Source organism: Rhinolophus sinicus, linkage group LG12 (genome assembly GCF_036562045.2).
Source record: "Rhinolophus sinicus isolate RSC01 linkage group LG12, ASM3656204v1, whole genome shotgun sequence".
Taxonomy (NCBI): domain Eukaryota; kingdom Metazoa; phylum Chordata; class Mammalia; order Chiroptera; family Rhinolophidae; genus Rhinolophus; species Rhinolophus sinicus.
In genome coordinates, this window is record NC_133761.1 from 56,905,200 (window position 1) to 56,923,085 (window position 17,886).

Consider the following 17,886-nt stretch of genomic DNA (forward strand, 5'->3'; position numbering starts at 1 on the left):
GTTCAGGATCATTTTTTACATCCATAAGCACACCCACACAACTGTTTGAATTATTTCATCGTGTACATGTTCGCCATAGAGAACAACGAAGCTTCCTGAAGATGGGTTGCTGGCATCCAGCATGCCACCTCGCTCACCAGGGAACGCTCATGGCTGGTTTGGTACCCCTCCCAGGTGTGTTTTTGGAACTTTATGCTTCTCCTATGTCACATTGCATCAGTTGGCGTAAGACAAGCTCATTGATGGGGGGTTCTCCCTTTCTAGAAGGTGAGCACCTTCAGGACTCAGATTATGTCTTGTTCATAGATGGAACCTCGGTGCTCGACAGAGGAGGACCTAGCCCGGGGCCAATAAGTATTTTTCAAATAAATGAGTAGATGAGTGAATGAATATTATTTTTGTCTATTAGCTTCAAACCCTCAATTAAGATTCTTTCCATAGCAAAACCTGTTCTGTATATATAGATCTTTGTATTTCAGTGGTCAAAAGTATGCATATTACATATAAAATCTCTAAGTTCCACAGTATTATTATGATAAGAACTTATTCCGAGGCATTTTAAAACTGGCAGGAAAAATGCAAGAGCTTTTTATAGCATGAGCTCTAGAAGGTTTGGTCTCAACCACCTTTCACATCCCCAGCCATGATAGGTCCACGCGAGGTTCAGGAGTCCCCCCGTTCAAGCTCAGTCCCCCAGGGCCCCCATTTCTCCTACATTGTGTCTTCCTTTCAGAGGACAGGTGATACCAGCACCTTTTGTTACCTTCTCCCCACTTCCTTTCTGATTTCCTTTGATTTGGGCTTTTTAAAAATTTGACTTTTTCTAAAATGTCTTTCTCCTGTTTCCTCCCTGACTATCTTTGTTACGGGGGACCCAATAGATGCCCCTCACTCTCGGCATTTATGATATTGTGCTAGATGTGGCTACTGCCCCCTGCAAAGGGGCTGTAAGATAAGGGACCCCCACGGACCTTGGGAGTGGGCCAGAAACCAGCACCAGAAAACCTAGAGACCAAGAACAACGCTTTAGATTTTTCCTGCCTCTCCCTGAAATTTTATTTTTAAAGTGGTGAGATCTTTTTAAAAGGGGCTTCAAAAATCATTTTAAAAAGTATTACTTGCAAGATTTGAAATCTAGTGAACTAAATATGAATCCAAAATAGAAACAAAGTAGCAAGTTTCTTTTCTGTTTAGTCGGGAGGAGAGGAAGATGAGGCAACATATTTAGAGAAGGAGAGTGTCATGAACTTGACCCTATTTCATAAGTCCCAACTACAATATATTCAAAGTATGCTTACAATTTGCCCTTAAAGTTCAAGGCAGACTAGAACAATCCGTGGTATCATTTTGGTTTGCTTTTCTGAAGAAGAAAAAAAAAAAGAGGAAGAACAGAATTCATATTAACTTAAGGAGGATATTCTGTAAATACATTTTTTTTTACCATCACCACCTCACCTCACCCAAAACATATTCCAATACATTGCATTTGAATCTTGACCTTTCTAAACAAACACTGCATAGAGCATTTTTATTTGAGTAAATATACCAGGCGTGCCAAAAAAAATACATGCAAGTAGACACTTTGGTCAACGTTGCTCAAGCAGTAGTTCACTGTCATCAGAAGTGTCTGGATGCTGATGGTCACCACTTTGAGCACCTCTTGTAATTGCAGAAGTCAAATGTGACTTGTGTTCATCTTTTATTATCGGTATATATTGAGTATTACAATTTTAATAGAGTTTTTCTTTCTTAAAATGTGTATACATTGTTTTAGTGCCCTCTGTATATATATATTTTACTTTAGTCAACTTATAAACTTTCCTAAATGAGAATACATTATACATTATAATAACAAAAAAAATTTTTTTTCTAAGTCCTGGACTGCCAAGAAATGAAATTACAAGGATTCCTCTTGCCTGTTGTAAGCTGCTCAATAATCAGATACTCAGTGGAGTGGGCCACAGTAGGCTTTCTTGCAGTGAAACTGCCTGAATAATCATCATTTCAATTATTTATAGAAAACTTGTTTTGTGTCCAGCAGGAGCTACAGATAACACAACAGAGTAGGTGGATGAGGTTTTGAACCCCACAGATCTGGGTTTGGATCCCAGCTGTGCAATTTACTAGCAGTCTCACATGGGCCAATGTATTTAGCTTCTATGAGCTTAAGTTTCTTCTTTTGTGAAATGAATAGAATGATAACTATTTCATCACTCGTGGTAAGAATTCAATTCAATACGTGAATACACGTATGTGAAGCTTTAGCCCCCTGCCTGGCACATAAAAAGTAGTCGATAATTGTCAGCTATTATTATGGTGAAGATGGAATGAGGCCCAAGGAATGATGAAACAACATGCTTCTCGCCTTTCAGACACCTCTCGTCTAGTTCAGGGTCAAAACCAACATTCCCAAACCATGACAAACACTGAAAGATAGTATTGAAACAAATGCTAAATTACTTGATTGAGTTTGTATGGATTATGTGTTTCGTCAGTGGGATTTGTGTCTTTATGCATACCAAAGCTGAGGTGCAGTACGTCAGCTTCTGTGCATACAAAATACAAAATTAAATGAACTACACTTACTATAAATTAAATTACATTTAGTACAAATTATAAATTAAATACCAACATATCGAATGTATGTTTTATTCCAACTCAAGTATTTCCAAATATTCTGACACCTGATAAAAGAAAAGATTGTTCTTTCCTGTGTGATGTGGTGTACGTGCTGGTTCCACATTGAGGGCATTTCCAGGTTAATGAATTAGAAATAGCTGTTTTGCAGTTTTCTTGTGAGCCTGAAGGTAATGTTATGCTGTTGGTCACAGCTCCGAAGAATGGGTTGTAGACAAAAAGGCAAAAGTGCAAACCAGACTGCAGCCCGTAATTTCAGACTCTCTTTTCTAAGTGGGTTTTTGTTGGGTGACGGTTCAGGGAACACATTCATCAAACGTTGTTCCAAGAACATGTCACCCTCCCCATAATTTTGGAGTAAACAAACCTCAATGAGTGGCAGGTATAAAATATTGTAGACAAAGGCCATTCAGTCTCTGGCAGGACTCTCATGTGCTCACCAGGGTGAGAGGAGTCCTGGCGGGCCCCTACTGGACGGGGACATCGCTGTCTTGGGGACTGAGACCGAAGTACAGGACAAGACCTAGGGACCGCTGCATGGTCAGGTGTACAAGCCCGTCCCCTGTCCAGCTTTGACATTGAACTTTTCAACAAGGCTGCAGCTGCCCTCCATCACCCCACCCTAGTATCTGGCTCTGGATTAGGAGGTAGGTAGTCAACATTATCTCCAGGGAGAAATTTAGAATCAGAGACTCTTGGGGGTGGAGGGGACCTTAACGATCATCCAATCTAAGAGCCTTTCTGAAGCTTGAGTCCCTTCTGCTCCATCATCCCAAATAGTTGATCAGTTGTTGTGTAAGAACAGCTGCTGAGGGGAAATTCATACTTTGACAGACGCAGACTTTTCTCTCAGGATGATTTTGGCAAATATTGATCCGCTTTTAGATTGGAAAGTCTTTGAGGAGTGACTGTGCCCCATGGAATGGATCTTTATAATCACAGGACCTCGTATAGAATCTGGCACATAGTAAGTGCTTGTTGAATAATAACAACAACAGCAATGGCTATTGAGTGATTGGTATGTGCCAGATCCTACACTGATCACATTTGCTGCCCTGACTCATTCCATCCTCATAATAGCCCTTTCTGATAAATATTCTTTTTATCCCTATTTTTATGGAATAAAGACATGAGACTCAGAAAGGCAAAGTAAATTGCCTGAGGTCACATGGCTAGTTAATGACAATGTTGGGATTTCATGCAAGTGTGCAGCGCTGAGCTTAAACTCTCACTTCCTAGTTTGGGTACATGAGAAAAATAAATGAGAACAAAATCAGTAGACCTGTAACTTCTGCCGTTAGCCTGAAAGCTCCCTTTGTGGCTCTTCCATATGACGTGAGTCATGTTTGGGGACAGCCTCAAGCTGTCTTTCCCACTTCTTCCCTTTTTCAGGACATACATCATTATTTGTATGTTCCTCATACGGATGGTTTCAAGCTCCTTCATCCTCCAGTTATCTTATGTGGACTCAACTAGTGAATTTTTTAGAAATTATTTCTTGGCTATTAACATTGCACCTTTTAACGGGTCAAATTTTGGCACTATTGCCCTGCCTCCCATTTAGTGGGTGGCTTCCTGACGGGTTCTTTTGAAGGGCCAAGCCTCTTCCAAGGGATGTCCTTAGCGGGGTGAGGTACTGCTCGCATTGCAAAGCCAACTTCCAACTCCTCACTGCCTACTTAGTAGCCCCTATGTCCTGTTGTGCTACCTGGCAATATTGGGTAATGAGATTCAGCCCCATTACATCCCCCTCACCAGCTTCTCTGAGGACACTGCAGTGACGAACCCCAGTTCAGTCTCCCTCACTTCAAGATCCTGGGCTGAGTCTTATCCCATCAGCATGGTACTCCTCATAGAAGAATATATGTCCAATACAAGTGACACATCTGAATTCTCTTTTATACTGTTCAGGGCGCATTATGTTTATAACTGACATCTATCTCTATCTGTCTGTCTATCGATCGATCTATCTATCTATCTATCTATCTATCTATCTATCTATCTATCTATCATCATCTATATCTGTCTATCTATCTATCTATCTATCTATCTATCTATCTATCTATCTATCTATCTATCTATCATCATCTATATCTGTCTGTCTGTCTGTCTGTCTATCTATCTATCTATCTATCTATCTATCTATCTATCTATCTATCTATCTATCTATCATCATCTATATCTGTCTGTCTGTCTATCTATCTATCTATCTATCTATCTATCTATCTATCTATCTATCTATCTATCATCTACGTATTTACCTACCTACCTGTCATTGTCAGTTGTGTCACTGGTTGCTCATAACAGCCCCCTCTAAAGTAGATTGATGAAAACAGCCTAAGCTGGGCTACATGACTTATGAAGAAGACACAGCCCACCAGTGACAGATCAAGAAGCAGAATGAGAACTCCAGATTTCCCGCCCCCTGTCCAGGGTTCTTTCATTTGAACCACACAGCTTTCTAATGCAGATGTCCGGAAAGGCACTTCTCACTTACAGTCCTGAAGATTTAACATGAAGGGGCTCTGAGAGCTGAGTTTTAAATAAGACTTCTGCTGTCTTTCTCTCTTCTTGACCCCAGGAAAGAAGGAGACAAAGTATTCTGCCAAATTGCCGTTCTTCACGAGGCCCCAACCAGTCCACCACTTCTTAGCAGCCCCTGGTTTCTCAGGTTAGTACTTTTATTTACATCTCCCTCTTCTCCTCTTTCTGAATCGGTGCTGGAGCAGAGGTGATGAGGGTAGCTGCAACGTGCAAAAATGCAGTCTCCATGTTCATTGTACCATCTTAGGCCTCCTACATCCCTTACGGAGCCAAAAGGAAAGAGGTATCTATTTGGTGAAAACACACTCTGTGTCTGCACAAAAGGATCAAATAGTCAAGTGAAAAGTAAACAGTAAGGAAAATGTCTTGATTGTTGACCATAATATTCCCCTGTAAAGACCTCACCCCAACAGCAGGGATTGGAAACTTACATGCTGACAGAGGTCAGACAGGGGAGTCAATACGTGAAGCAGGCCAGGTGTAAGCAATGAATGGAGAAGGGTGGTTTCTGTGCCACATTGGAAGGCTCATGTCCCAACCAAAGGGTCACCTGTTCACTCCAGGTAAATGTTGCTGCCAGACCTTCTGACTTGTCAACAGCAACCAGAAATCTAGGTTTTATAGACAATCTCCCTATTGGTAAATGTCTGCAACTAATTTATTTAAAAACAAACAAAAAAATAAGGTGTTTCTGGGACATGTGTGCCTCCCAGTTCTCATTTTGCAACCTCTGCCATACAAAGAGGAGAGGACTCTTACCTGTGAGACATAAGCTAATATTCCATTGTTCAGAAGAGCTGAAGGCAACATGGTGGAAGTCCATTGCCCGGTGACACAACTGGCACGTAGAAGAGCTGGGTTTTGTCTAACTCCAGAGCCAGGCTCTTTCCACGAGGTCCCATTGCCTTCCTTACCAAGAAGGACCTTGAAACAAAAGTTTCAACTAACGAAATGGGGTCTGGACACGTGGATCCTAACAAATGCAACATGTCCACAAGTGACCACTTCTTAGAAATTCCATGTCCTCTCTGGGCCTCAGTGTCCTCATTTGTTCACCGAGGCACCCGGCCTAGAGGATCGCGAGGACCCCTGGATCTGGACCACGAGTTGTGGAGCAGAACCTTTTTCTGCTTTGTGAGCTGCGGTGTTCCTGCCACCTGGCACAGTGCCTGCCACGTACAAAACCCTCCATCAACATTTCTGGTCTGAATGACAATTTTATGAAATGCATTATTAAGTACCTCCCATGTTTTTAAAAGAGGTCACTCCATTTATTCATCCATCCATCCATTCATTCAATTCACAGAGAAGTATTGAGCACCCACCATGGATTAGTAATGTTCTCTTGGTTCCACGGAAATCCATAAATAGATCGTACGTACGTCAGGAAGATAATAATCATCGGGGCAGAGGTTTGTAATGCTTGTTACGCATATGCTCAGTTTTGTTTGATGTATGTTGCATATATTGATTTCTTTAATCCTTACAACAACCTATTGGAATAGGTATAGAGTCTTAGCCCCACTTAACAGATGAGAAAGCTGAGGTGAAGAGAAGTTAAGAAACATGCCTAAGGTCACACAACTAATTGGGCAGGGCGAGATTGTAACCTAGGCTGTCTGGTGTCATGGTCCATGCTTGAAACCATAGTGCTACACACTCATCAAGAAAGGAGGAAAAACAGCATTTATTAAATCCTGGTCCTTGCCAGGTACTGACTTAGCTAGACACTTCGGGAAAACATTATTTATTTCTTACAGTCATCCAGTAGGTTGATACTTTTATCCTCATCTTCTGATCAGAGAGTAAGCAACTTGCTCAGAGTCCCCCAGCTAGCAAACTGGAAACTGAGCTAGAAATGACAAAGCCTGCAGGAGAGGGGCCGTGAGAGTGCCAGGGGGAAAGGGGGTCACAAGAGGGAGACTGTGCATCCAGAGGAGAGAGAGGAAACTCACTGTTTCCATAGTCATGACCTTCATCTTCCCATTGCCATGGCCCATGGGTGGAGTCATTGCTGAGAGGTTAACCTACCCTCTGTGGCCCAGAGGGCAGCAGTGGCCATTATGGGACCTCAAGCCCCTTGTTTGCCCTTCATGTAGATGATCTGGGTCAGACTCAAGATTGTTCATCAAAGGTTCATTCCAGAGTCATCTGGTATTTCACTTACAATGCAGAAGTGCTTTCATTTCTAATGCGGAAGTGGATTTCCTCGGAAGACACACTTCCGGGGAGTTGACAGTGTGCTTCTTCCTTGGGAAGAAGGAGGAGGCGGCACTCCGGGCAGGTGGGCAAGGTGGGGTTGCCTCCGGAGTCTGGTTCCGGCTGAGCAGAGAGGTCCTCAGCTCACCATTACCTGGGCGGGCGGGTGAGCGCATGGCTCTGGAGCTGACCTGGGTTTGTGTGGCATTTGGGGCTGACAGTAAGCTGCCATGGCGGGGCTGTCTGCCAGGATGGAGCTCTGTGAGTGCACCCCAAGGCTGTGGGCTGGGGTGGGGGTGCCTTTAGGCAATAAATGAAGCAGAAAGCAACACTCTCTGTGTTCCTCTGACACTGCAGCTTGGTTGATTGTCCAGGAACAAACAGATCCAAACTACTGCTCAAGCTGACATGAAACTGTTATCTGGATCCTAACGAAAACTAAATGCAAAAGGCATTGCGTCTAAACATTGACCAGATGTGTGAAAAGCTCATCGTAATGAAGGACACCGTGACTCACTGAGCAATAATGCATGGGCTCTGCTGTTTTTAATTACCTTTTGATGGCTTGGAAAATCTATGTGTTGTTCTAGTGGAGAGACCACATGGGAATGGGGGAATCTGAGTTCAGGGTATGATTTTCAGACAGAGCTCTTCTGTGCTCGAAGATCACCGCTCAGGGGCTCACGGGCTGACAGCACTTGACTCTGGGCCCCAAATTCTGGTCTTTTTTTTCTTTGTCATCTCTCACACTTCCTATGCTTTCTGTCCACTCCTCCTGCCAGGAAACTGGTCCAGTCCCGTACCCCTATACCCCACTTCCAGGTGGACCTCCTAATAGGTCTCCCTGCTTTCCAGCTCCCTGTCACTTCCAGGAGTGCTGACACACACGTCTTTCCTTCCTGCCTTCCTACGTTGCATGTATCCTTCCATCTTGCCTTTATTTATTCTCTCTTTCTTACTGACAGATTCCCAAACCCTGTGCCATGTCAGAGAATCCACTGGCGTTTTAAAACTCCAGTTCTAATGAGCAAGATTGAGTCTTTGCCCCCAAAACATTTACTGAGAAATGGAAGAAGTATGTGCGTAATGGGCAAAATGCTTTTGTTCCCCAAAATTCGTACCCCCAAGGTGATGATGGTATTTGGAGGTGGGGCCTTTGGGAGGTGATTAGGTCCTAAGTGCCATAACACTGAGGAATCACATGAAATGAAGGCAGAATTTTTCCTGCCTTCTACTCCTATCATTTTCAGAGTTCTTAGGACATCATTCAAGGTCATCTCTGAGTGCCCCTAAGTATTCCCCAACCCTTCCTTATCCTGGCCTCTTCAGTGAAGCCCGACTCCTGGAGTCTTTATTCACCATCCCCACTTCTGATCAAGCTTCGAAGTTCGTTCAAAGCCTCCTTAAGGCTTAGCTCCTCATTGATGTCACCCAGGACTGTGACTGTGACTTCTCCCCCTCAGCACTAATGGCCATTAGGCAAAGAACAACCAGGACCTTCATCATCAATGGTAGTCCAGCCTCCCAAGTAGATGGGACAGTAGTTGCTATAAACCAGTTTAGCTTTACGCTTCTAGTGACCAGGTCAAGAAAATGCGACTGTCACTGATCAACACGTGACAATATATGAGGCTTTTACACTTGCATTCTCTTTTCATTCTCACCCCATCTCCAGCAGGTCAGAATTAACATCAGCTCGCTTTGCATTTGAGGAAACCAAGTTCAGACAGGGCATACATCATTCAATGGTTAAGAGTTTAATAAATATTGATGATGATAAAGAACATTACTTCTCTTTAGCAGCAAGTGCTAAAACTTTTCAACTGAAAAGATGCATTTATTTGCTATCATGGCTGTAACAAATTCATACACTGGTGGCTTAACACAACACAATTGTATTGTTTTACAGTTAGCAGCCCAACATGGGACTCACTGGCTAAAATCAAGCTGTCAGCAGGGCTGCATTCCTTTCTGGAGGTTCTAGGGGGTATCCGTTTCCTTGCCTTTCCTATCTTCTAGACGTCACTCACATTCCTTGGCTCACGGCCCCTTCCTCTGTCTTCAAAGCCAGCGATGTCAAATCTTTCTACTGTTCTTCCATAGTCATAGCTCGCTCTGAGCACAACTGAGAAAGGTTCTCTGATCTTAAGAGCCAAGGTGGTTAGATGAGCCCACCTGGATGACCCAGTATAATCTCCACACCTTGAGGGCCTTAACTCCATCACACCTGCAAAGTCCCTTTGTCCACGTGAGGTAACATGTTCACAGCCTCTAAGGATTAGGATACGGACATCTTTGGGGAGCCATTATTCCGCCTACTCGAGAAACGTCCCCTAAACTTTAGTTTTATAAACTGTAGTTCATAAAACATGGTGAAGATAAAGGACAAAATGATGTCACTTTCTCCGGGATCTAAGGTACCTTATACTTGGAAGTGAAATATTTCTTTATCGTATATAGATGTTTAAAACTTCTGTGGAAGTTGAGAACCGGTGAGGTCTTTACAACATTGTGCCTAGAGGGTCCCCAAATTTATATCCCAGTCGTGATATGCGGCCTACGTACAAGACCCGTATTTCCAAGCATCTTCATTAACTGTCATCTTGCTGAGCTAACCTGTATTTAAAGAGCCACACATACACCTCCCCACAGCAGGTCCAAAACAGAATGACTCATTGCCTACTCTCTTGCTCCATTCCCAAATCCTGGTCAATGGTGCCACCATTCACTCTGCCCTCTCAACACTGAAATCAATCTTAGGTCCTCTTTTTCTTTCAACCAATACAGCAGTGGACCAATAAAGCCTATTGTTTCTACCTCGAGGCTGTATCTAGAACTTGGTCTTTCAACTATTGCTAGTTTTTCATTATGGCTTCTTCATCTTATACCTAATTATTTCATTAGACTCCTAACTCATGTCTCTTCATTAGTTTTTCCTCCCTTCTAGCCCAATCTTCGCTGTGTTACATTCATTTTCTAGAAAAACAAATCTGATCATGCCTTCCTTCCTCGGCAGACCCCTTCCTCTGGGGTCCTCATTACCTACACAAAAATGTCAAAGGGAAACATGAACAAAGCATGCTCCAAAGCAGACGGGGAACAGCTCCGCTTTCTTTCCTTTCCTTTCAACCCATCCATCTATCAGAGGTGCTATGTGACCATACACATCTCTGTCTTTGCCAAGGAAAAAGACAAACTGTCTCCTAGTGTATTAAGTCTGATAGTTGTATAAGTGTGTCATTTTCTCCTAGCCCCTCTTGTGGGCACTGGGCCACACTGAATTTCAGACCCCATCAACACCCTAGATTTCTGGATAACAAATACAGCAAATATATGTAAGTGAGCCATACGAAATGTCTAGAGCTTGAATGACTCTCCCCCACCTCTTATGTATGAGCACATGCAGAAAACAAAAGGAGGGCATCCTGGGGCTTGTTTATCCTGGCTCTAGGATTGACTGGTGAGGAAGTACGCACAGCCAATAATGACTAATATCCTCAAATATTACTGATTACTCATATAGCATAATCACAACAAGTAGTCGGAGGCCCACACATTATTTGCTTGTTTTGCTGTTTGCCCCACAATTTCATGTCTACCCAGTAGGGCATCTCCATAGAAGAGCCATTAACTTGCTGCACTAACCTGTATTTAAAGAGCAGTCAATTCTATGGATTCTTTGCTCTTCCTTTGCAGCTAAGTTCCAATTAAACCTGTGTTTGTATTTAGTCAAGTTAAATTGCAGTGACTGTTGAGTTAGGAAAAAATGTAAAATGACTCTTTCCGGGACTCAGTTAGACTGTAGCTGGCACTGATTTTGACTAGAAAAGGAGGTGGAGGTACTTGGGCTTATAAAGCAGAAAAGTCAGTACTCTTTCCTAAGAGACAGCACCGCTATATGTGTCTAGACAACACGTATTTATTGAAGACTTGCTGTTTGCCTGGGCATTGTGGAGCTCTCCAAAAATATATACAATACAGTTTATGAATCCAAGAATTGAGACCACCGATGACCCTTGAACAATGCAGGGGTTAAGAGTATTGACCCCCCACACACACCATGCAATCAAAAAATCATGTATAACTTTGGACTCTCCAAAAAAAATGAACTACTAATGGTCTACTGCTGACCCGAAGCCTTACCAACAACATGAAGAGTTGATCAACACATATTTGTATGTTACATGTATTTGTATGTTACATGTATTATATACCGTATTCTTACAATAAGGTAAGCGAGGGAAAAGTAAATGCTATTAGGAAAATCATGAGGAAGAGAAAATGCATTCATAGTACCATGTGTATTTATTGAAAAAATCCACGTAGAAGTGGCCCCACTCAGTTCAAACCCATGTTGTTCAAGGGTCAGCTGCCCTGAGAGTTAGTGTGTCCAGCTGTGGATGTGAGACACACGCATGGAATGCCAAGTGACAATTTAGGTAATTCCCAATGTCATATTGATCGATTGTCTCAGAGTAGGCCAGGTTGCTGGATAATTGATCTGATTTTCTTATCTCTCATATCAGGGACAATAACACCTGCCCCTCTCCACCTTTACGGGCAGCTCTACAATGACTAATGTCTACTGAACACTAAATATATTCCAGGACTACTTGAAATGCTGTACACATACAGAGGGTGCCCCAAAAAAAGTATACACATTTTAAGAAAGGAAAAAAAAACTGCATTAAAATTGTAATATTCAGTAGATACTGGTAACAAGTGATGCATGCGAGTCCAGTGTGTACATGTTTTTGGCACCCCCAGTATTAACTCATTCAGTCTTCACATCTTCTCTCAAAAATAGGTACTGTTATCCCCATTTGGCAGGTCAGGAAACTTGAGGCACAGAGACTTGACGTTACGTGCTCAAGGTCACATAATGCTCCCATTGGTGGAGAATACTTGATGAAGTGACCATTTCTTGTTACAGAACTCTGAGGCTTAGAAAGTTCTTTCTGTATTGACTCCAAATCTGCCTGTAACTCCTACCCAGCTGGTCATGGTGCTGCCCTCTGGGTCCAAACAACAACAACAACAACAATACATGTAACTGTTCTTCCCCATGTCAGCGTTTCCAGATTTGAGGACCATGGTTGTGTCTTCCTTCCGGTTGTTTTTACTCTAGGCTAAGCAACTTCAGTTCCTGAAACTATTTCAAATCTGTCCAGTTTGGAGACGTCCTTATTCTGCTGTTATTATCCCAGTGGTACACGCTGTGCCCTCGCATTTTGCGGTCAGGCAGTGTTTCTGCTTAGCATTCGGCAGACCCCTCCCCCCACCCCATTCACAAAATGGAGAGAAAAGCTCATTTTTGTGACATTGTTTCTTGGCCTCTTCAGTAACAAAAACAGCTAAAGTCTATGATGGCTTATTACCTGCCAGTCCCTATGCTATGACTTATGTTTTAATCAGTCATCGCAAGACACCTATGGGTTAGTTGCTGTTTTCTTCCTGTTTTCATGAAGAAGCAGAAGCACAGAGAAGTTAAGATTTGATCCTATGTTACCCAGCATATGAGTACACAGCGACGAGCTATTCCCAGGAATAATAGCAGAAGAATCACAGGGGCTTAGACGAGTATATATTTAAAGAACTCATAGCGTGTGGTTGTAAGGTACTTTTAGTACATTACTTTGCCTTTTTGTGTAAACAACCCCTTGTCTTATGAATATCTCACACAATTCTCAGATTTTATGTTGAATATAGCAAGAATAAAGCACCTCCTAGGACTCAGAGGAGACGACCCCCTCGGGGGCCTCTGGTCAGCTTCACGGATGTTCCATCAGCCTGACTGACCAGGACCTGCCTCAGTGATGAGCCCAGATCAGCTAGAGAATGAGCCCCCACTCAGTGGGGGACAGACTGTCAGCCCAGGGCAGGCGTTGGTATTGTTGTGAGGGTGCGAAATATTTGCTCCTGCCTCTAGGGCCCTCAAGTATGTTTCATATCAAGGGGCATTTTGTTGCTACAAGACATTTCTATATCCTAGAGATAGATGATAGATAGATAGATAGATAGATAGATAGATAGATAGATAGATAGATAGATAGAACATATATAGCTAGATAGAGCTATATATTGATATCTATGATACGTAGATGTAGATATATTTCTGACCTTTGTTGTTATCATATTTATTTCATCTAAGATGATGGGCTTCTGGAGTGAAAACATGCCTGTTGGTGGGCACGGTTGTGACACCAAAGCATGATAGTACAGGGGGAAGGAGAGCAGAATTCTAGAGAGGACAAATCCCTGGCATAAAAAATGAGCAGGGAGAGTGACGAAGGCGATTCAAAAATGAAGTTAGAGGTGGCAAAGGTACAGAGAGAGAGCGAGATAGGAAGGAACAGACCAACTTGGATAGCCCTAGAATCCAAGGAAAGTATGATAAAACCAAACCCAGGGCCAAGAAACACAAAAGGTCAGACCCTAAACACATAGCAAACTCCAGGGCCTGTGACGTGATTGTGGGGTGGGCTTGACAGAAACTACAGACAGTGTCCAATGTCTAGATGAGGATAAAGAGAAAACTCACCCTGCCAACAGAATGGTCAGCCCAGGGCCTCTTATGCCCATTGAGTTTAAGTGAAAGTCTGCTGTTGAAACCAGCGGGGAAGGAATTTTTCATCAGAGTTGCCAGCTAGGTAACATGCTGTGTTTTGAGGGAAGTGGGGGGGGCAGGATGGAATAGTGGTGACCATGTTTCTCAATGATCCTGCCCCAAATTGGCCTTGGTCCCCAAAGACACACCTCGTTCTCCTTCTCTGGCTCCCATTGTTCCTTCCCCGTCACCCAAGGAGAGAGGCTCTTTTGGGGACATAGTATCACAGACATTTCGTTGGTGTGCTGAATAAGGAAAAGCCCCCCTTTTCTGTTGAACTACACCTCGCAACACTGCTTCCAGGGCTTACTCTGGAGTGGTGCCATTGGTGTTGGGTGACTTCAGGTTCCATGGCGATGCATTTCCAGGCAAGATGAGTGCATCTCCCACTTTGCTGGGTGGTATTTCACCTTTCAGTGTGTTGCGCACTGAGCAGAGCCTCACTGAGGAAGATGGAATTGCATCTGTTTCCCTTCATGGCCACCCCAAGGCAAGGCGATCATTCCATCTCAGGGCCCAAGCTGGCCAGCTCATGGGGGAAGTGAGAATGAGCTGGGATCTGCTCCCTGAATCATCCGCCAGCTGTCTGCACCCCGCAGAGGCAGACCTGACCTGCTTTCATGATGAACCATGAGGTTAGAAGGAGGGAAATCCAACTGGGTGAGTCAGTCCCAGGTGGGTTCTTCAGGCAGCAGCATCTGGCCGCTTCCTCTTCTGGACTGCACATGGAGCACACTCAGTCTGGAATTCGTTAGGCGATCATAAGCCCAGAACAACCTGATGTCATCTTTCAAAGGTGACCTGATCCCAGAGCATAAAGCTGACCCTCACACGACTCTCCCAAACTACATGCTATGGTTGGGCCAACATTTCCAGCAGATGCACTAATCTCTTCACCGTTGCCATGTTTGGGCTAGTTTTTTGGGCACCTGAACACACTAATGAGATGCTGCTGAGCTTAACTCCAGCCATACTCAGCTGTTTATTGCAGCCTCCCGCTAGACTCTCCCAGCTTATTTCTATGTAAGCCAGGGTTAAAAGGCCAGCTCCTTCTCCATGTCCCTGACACAAAGTGGGTGCTACTATGGGCATCCAAAGAGGCCACTGGCATATGGTCATCTGAGACCTTCCACGTGGGGTCAGGAGCTACAAAGCATGTGCCCACACCTGAGCTCAGGTCACTGTGTGTTCCATCCGTCAGCCGGCTCTTCCTTTTGTTAGGAGGCTAGAAACCAGCACTCTCCATGGGGGTCGCACTGGCCCATCCTCCCTTGTGACATTGCCCTGCAATATTGACCATCCCAGGGGTGTGCATGAATAGAAACTTGGCAACTATCTCTTCAACGTCAAAGTCGGCAGTTACCATAGGGAAGTTACAAAATCACTTCAAAGCAAGGCCAGCAAGTCTGCTTCAAAGCAGAAGGGCCAGCCACTTCTTTCCTTTCCTTTTTTTTTTTTTTTTGCTGTTGTTTAATACAGATTTTCACATTCTGCCTTAGACCTATTGATTTAGTTTAATAAACTCTTGAGGTGATTCGATTTTGCCAGCCAGGTTTGTAACCACTGGTCTACAGTGTTTTTCTTAGTTTTAATCTCATTGTATGAGTCTACGGGTATATGAACATGAGGGCAGGTAGAAACTTGGGTCTGTAATTCTCTGATTGTTTTATTCCTTTGGCTGGGTCAGAAATCTTCTTTCTTTCTGTCTCTTGATGAGTTAGGTGTGAAGGAAAGTTGTGGTGTGATGGCTGTCCCACTCACAGGCTGAGCATTGGTGGATGAGGTGACCAGATGTCTGTACTTGTGCATTCTCGTTCTTAAAAGCAAGTTCCTACTCTTCACCAGACCGTGATTTATCCACAGAAGTGTTTACTGAAGCAATGTGCCAGAAAATATTAGAAATCAATAAATTCCAAACGTTGAGAGTTTATTAAAGATTTTACGGTACATCCCTCATTGCTGTTTTAAAATTCTATTTGCAAAGAATTCTGCATAGAAAAACTCTTTGCAGTCAATCCTTATGGTATTAGGTTGGTGCAAAAGTAATTGCGGTTTTTGCAATTATTTTTAACCTTTTAAACTGCAATTACGTTTGCACCAACCTAATATACTATTAGCTGAAAAAAACAGTGCACAATATTTTATACATAGTATTTCAAATACTGAAAAAACACATGGAGACATAATGGAAATAGATTCACTGCAATATTAACAGCTGTTTTCTATGGGTAGAGGAATTTTTTTATATTTTTATTTCCATTTTTCTAGATTAAAAAATTTTTTCTACGATGGTTCTATTACTAACTTTTGTATTAACGTGTCAAAGGCTATTTAGCAAATTTTACATGGATATTAGAATAAAGTGAGGTAAATAACGGAAGGCAGCTGAGAAAAATGTGGGTGAACACTGTTGTTTTTAATGGTGATTACTCAACTCTAGGGGAAGCAGTAATAACATTTTAATTCAGAAATTATCCAAGAACAGATTGTACCATTCCATAGACAGGTGATAAGTGTACGCCAAATTAACACATCGCCCTTTCAGTTCTGCTTCAAGTGATGGTGTCAGTCCTTGAAACACCTCAAGGGAGAATACGAATCTGTGCCTCAGAGGTGAAGTGTGCTTGTCTCAAGCCCCTGACGACCATCAGTTTACTTCGCATTGTCCCAAATCACTCGTGGATGAGCAGAGAAGTATTTTGCCCTGTGAATAGGCACCATGGCCTGCCCACCTTCCCTTGCTGGTCCAACACTGACTTTGGTTACTGTCTCCTCAGAACCGCAGGCAGCGGGGACATCTGGATGTGGGCGAGCTCTGGGTTTCCTACCTTCTTCAGCTGTGGTGTGCACATGTGACGAGCGTGGCCACTTTGGGAGATGACATTTGCCCAGGCCAGGTGCTCAGCTCTAATCTGGCTTCCTCTTCTTTCTTGTCTCCCAAAGGGCATAATCCCAGTCTCCAAATATAAACTGTGTCATCTTAAAATACATGCCCTCTTCGGCCAGGGTTTTCCTTTTTTGCCCAGCTGGCATGACCAAGATTTCTATTAATAAAGATAAAGCCAAGTGGCCAAACGTGGCTCCAACAGAGAAGTCCTCTGTGGGGGTGCCAGGGCTCGGGGTATGCAGATATGATCTGCCCCTTTGCTTTTCTCTGGGAAACAGCCCACGAGACTGGCAGGTGGTACTAGCCCTGGGGACCACCTGTGCTTGCTTTTCTTTGTCACATTACAGTCAGCCTTGACCACCAACTTTGCACCCTAGAGAAGAATCCCTGAAGGGCGGACTAAGCCAGGTGGGTGAGCAATAAGAGCCCATAAACCTGGCCAGACCCCCGCTCCCCTACCATTTCTGATGCTCACCGTCAGTCACAATGCTAATATCAGGGAGAAGCCAGTGCTGGAACAATCAGTCCTGGGCCCATACAGTCTTGTGTCCTCATTCTGGCTGTGACCCAGGGAACACACGGAGTAGAACTCGATACTCATCCTCACTGATCTCTGTCCATAGCATCCAAGAACCTCTAAATAAACCCTGCTTACTCCAATCCTAATAATAGCCACAACGCGTTGAGAGCTTACTATGGGCCAGGCCCTTCAAACACAGATGCCTGAGCTTCACAACACGCCTGTAAGGTGGCTATTACTCTGTTTCACAGACGCAGAGGCCAAGACTCAGAGAGGTTCAATAACTCTCCAGTCATGTATCTCGATATAGTCGAGTCTGCATTCAAACACATACCCACTACCCCATTCTCCTAAACATTTCACTTTCTTCAAATTCCAGTGTACTGTTTGCAAGTATTTGCAAGACAATTCAATAACTTCCCATCCTCCAAAGGCAGAGGAGTGGGGTCAAGAACGTGCTATTTATTTGCCCCAGGCTCGCTCTAAGTGACC

General features: G+C 43.5%; 1 long non-coding RNA gene across 4 annotated transcripts in view; it reads left to right on the top strand.

Annotated features, from left to right (window-relative positions):
* LOC109451963 (uncharacterized) overlaps positions 1-17,886 on the top strand; it is a 388,342-nt gene that overhangs the window by 290,471 nt on the left and 79,985 nt on the right. For all 4 annotated transcript variants that reach the window (XR_012490909.1, XR_012490908.1, XR_012490907.1 and 1 more), the window contains exon 7: positions 5,219-5,308. This is a non-coding gene — a long non-coding RNA (uncharacterized LOC109451963). The remainder of the gene's footprint in view (positions 1-5,218; positions 5,309-17,886) is intronic.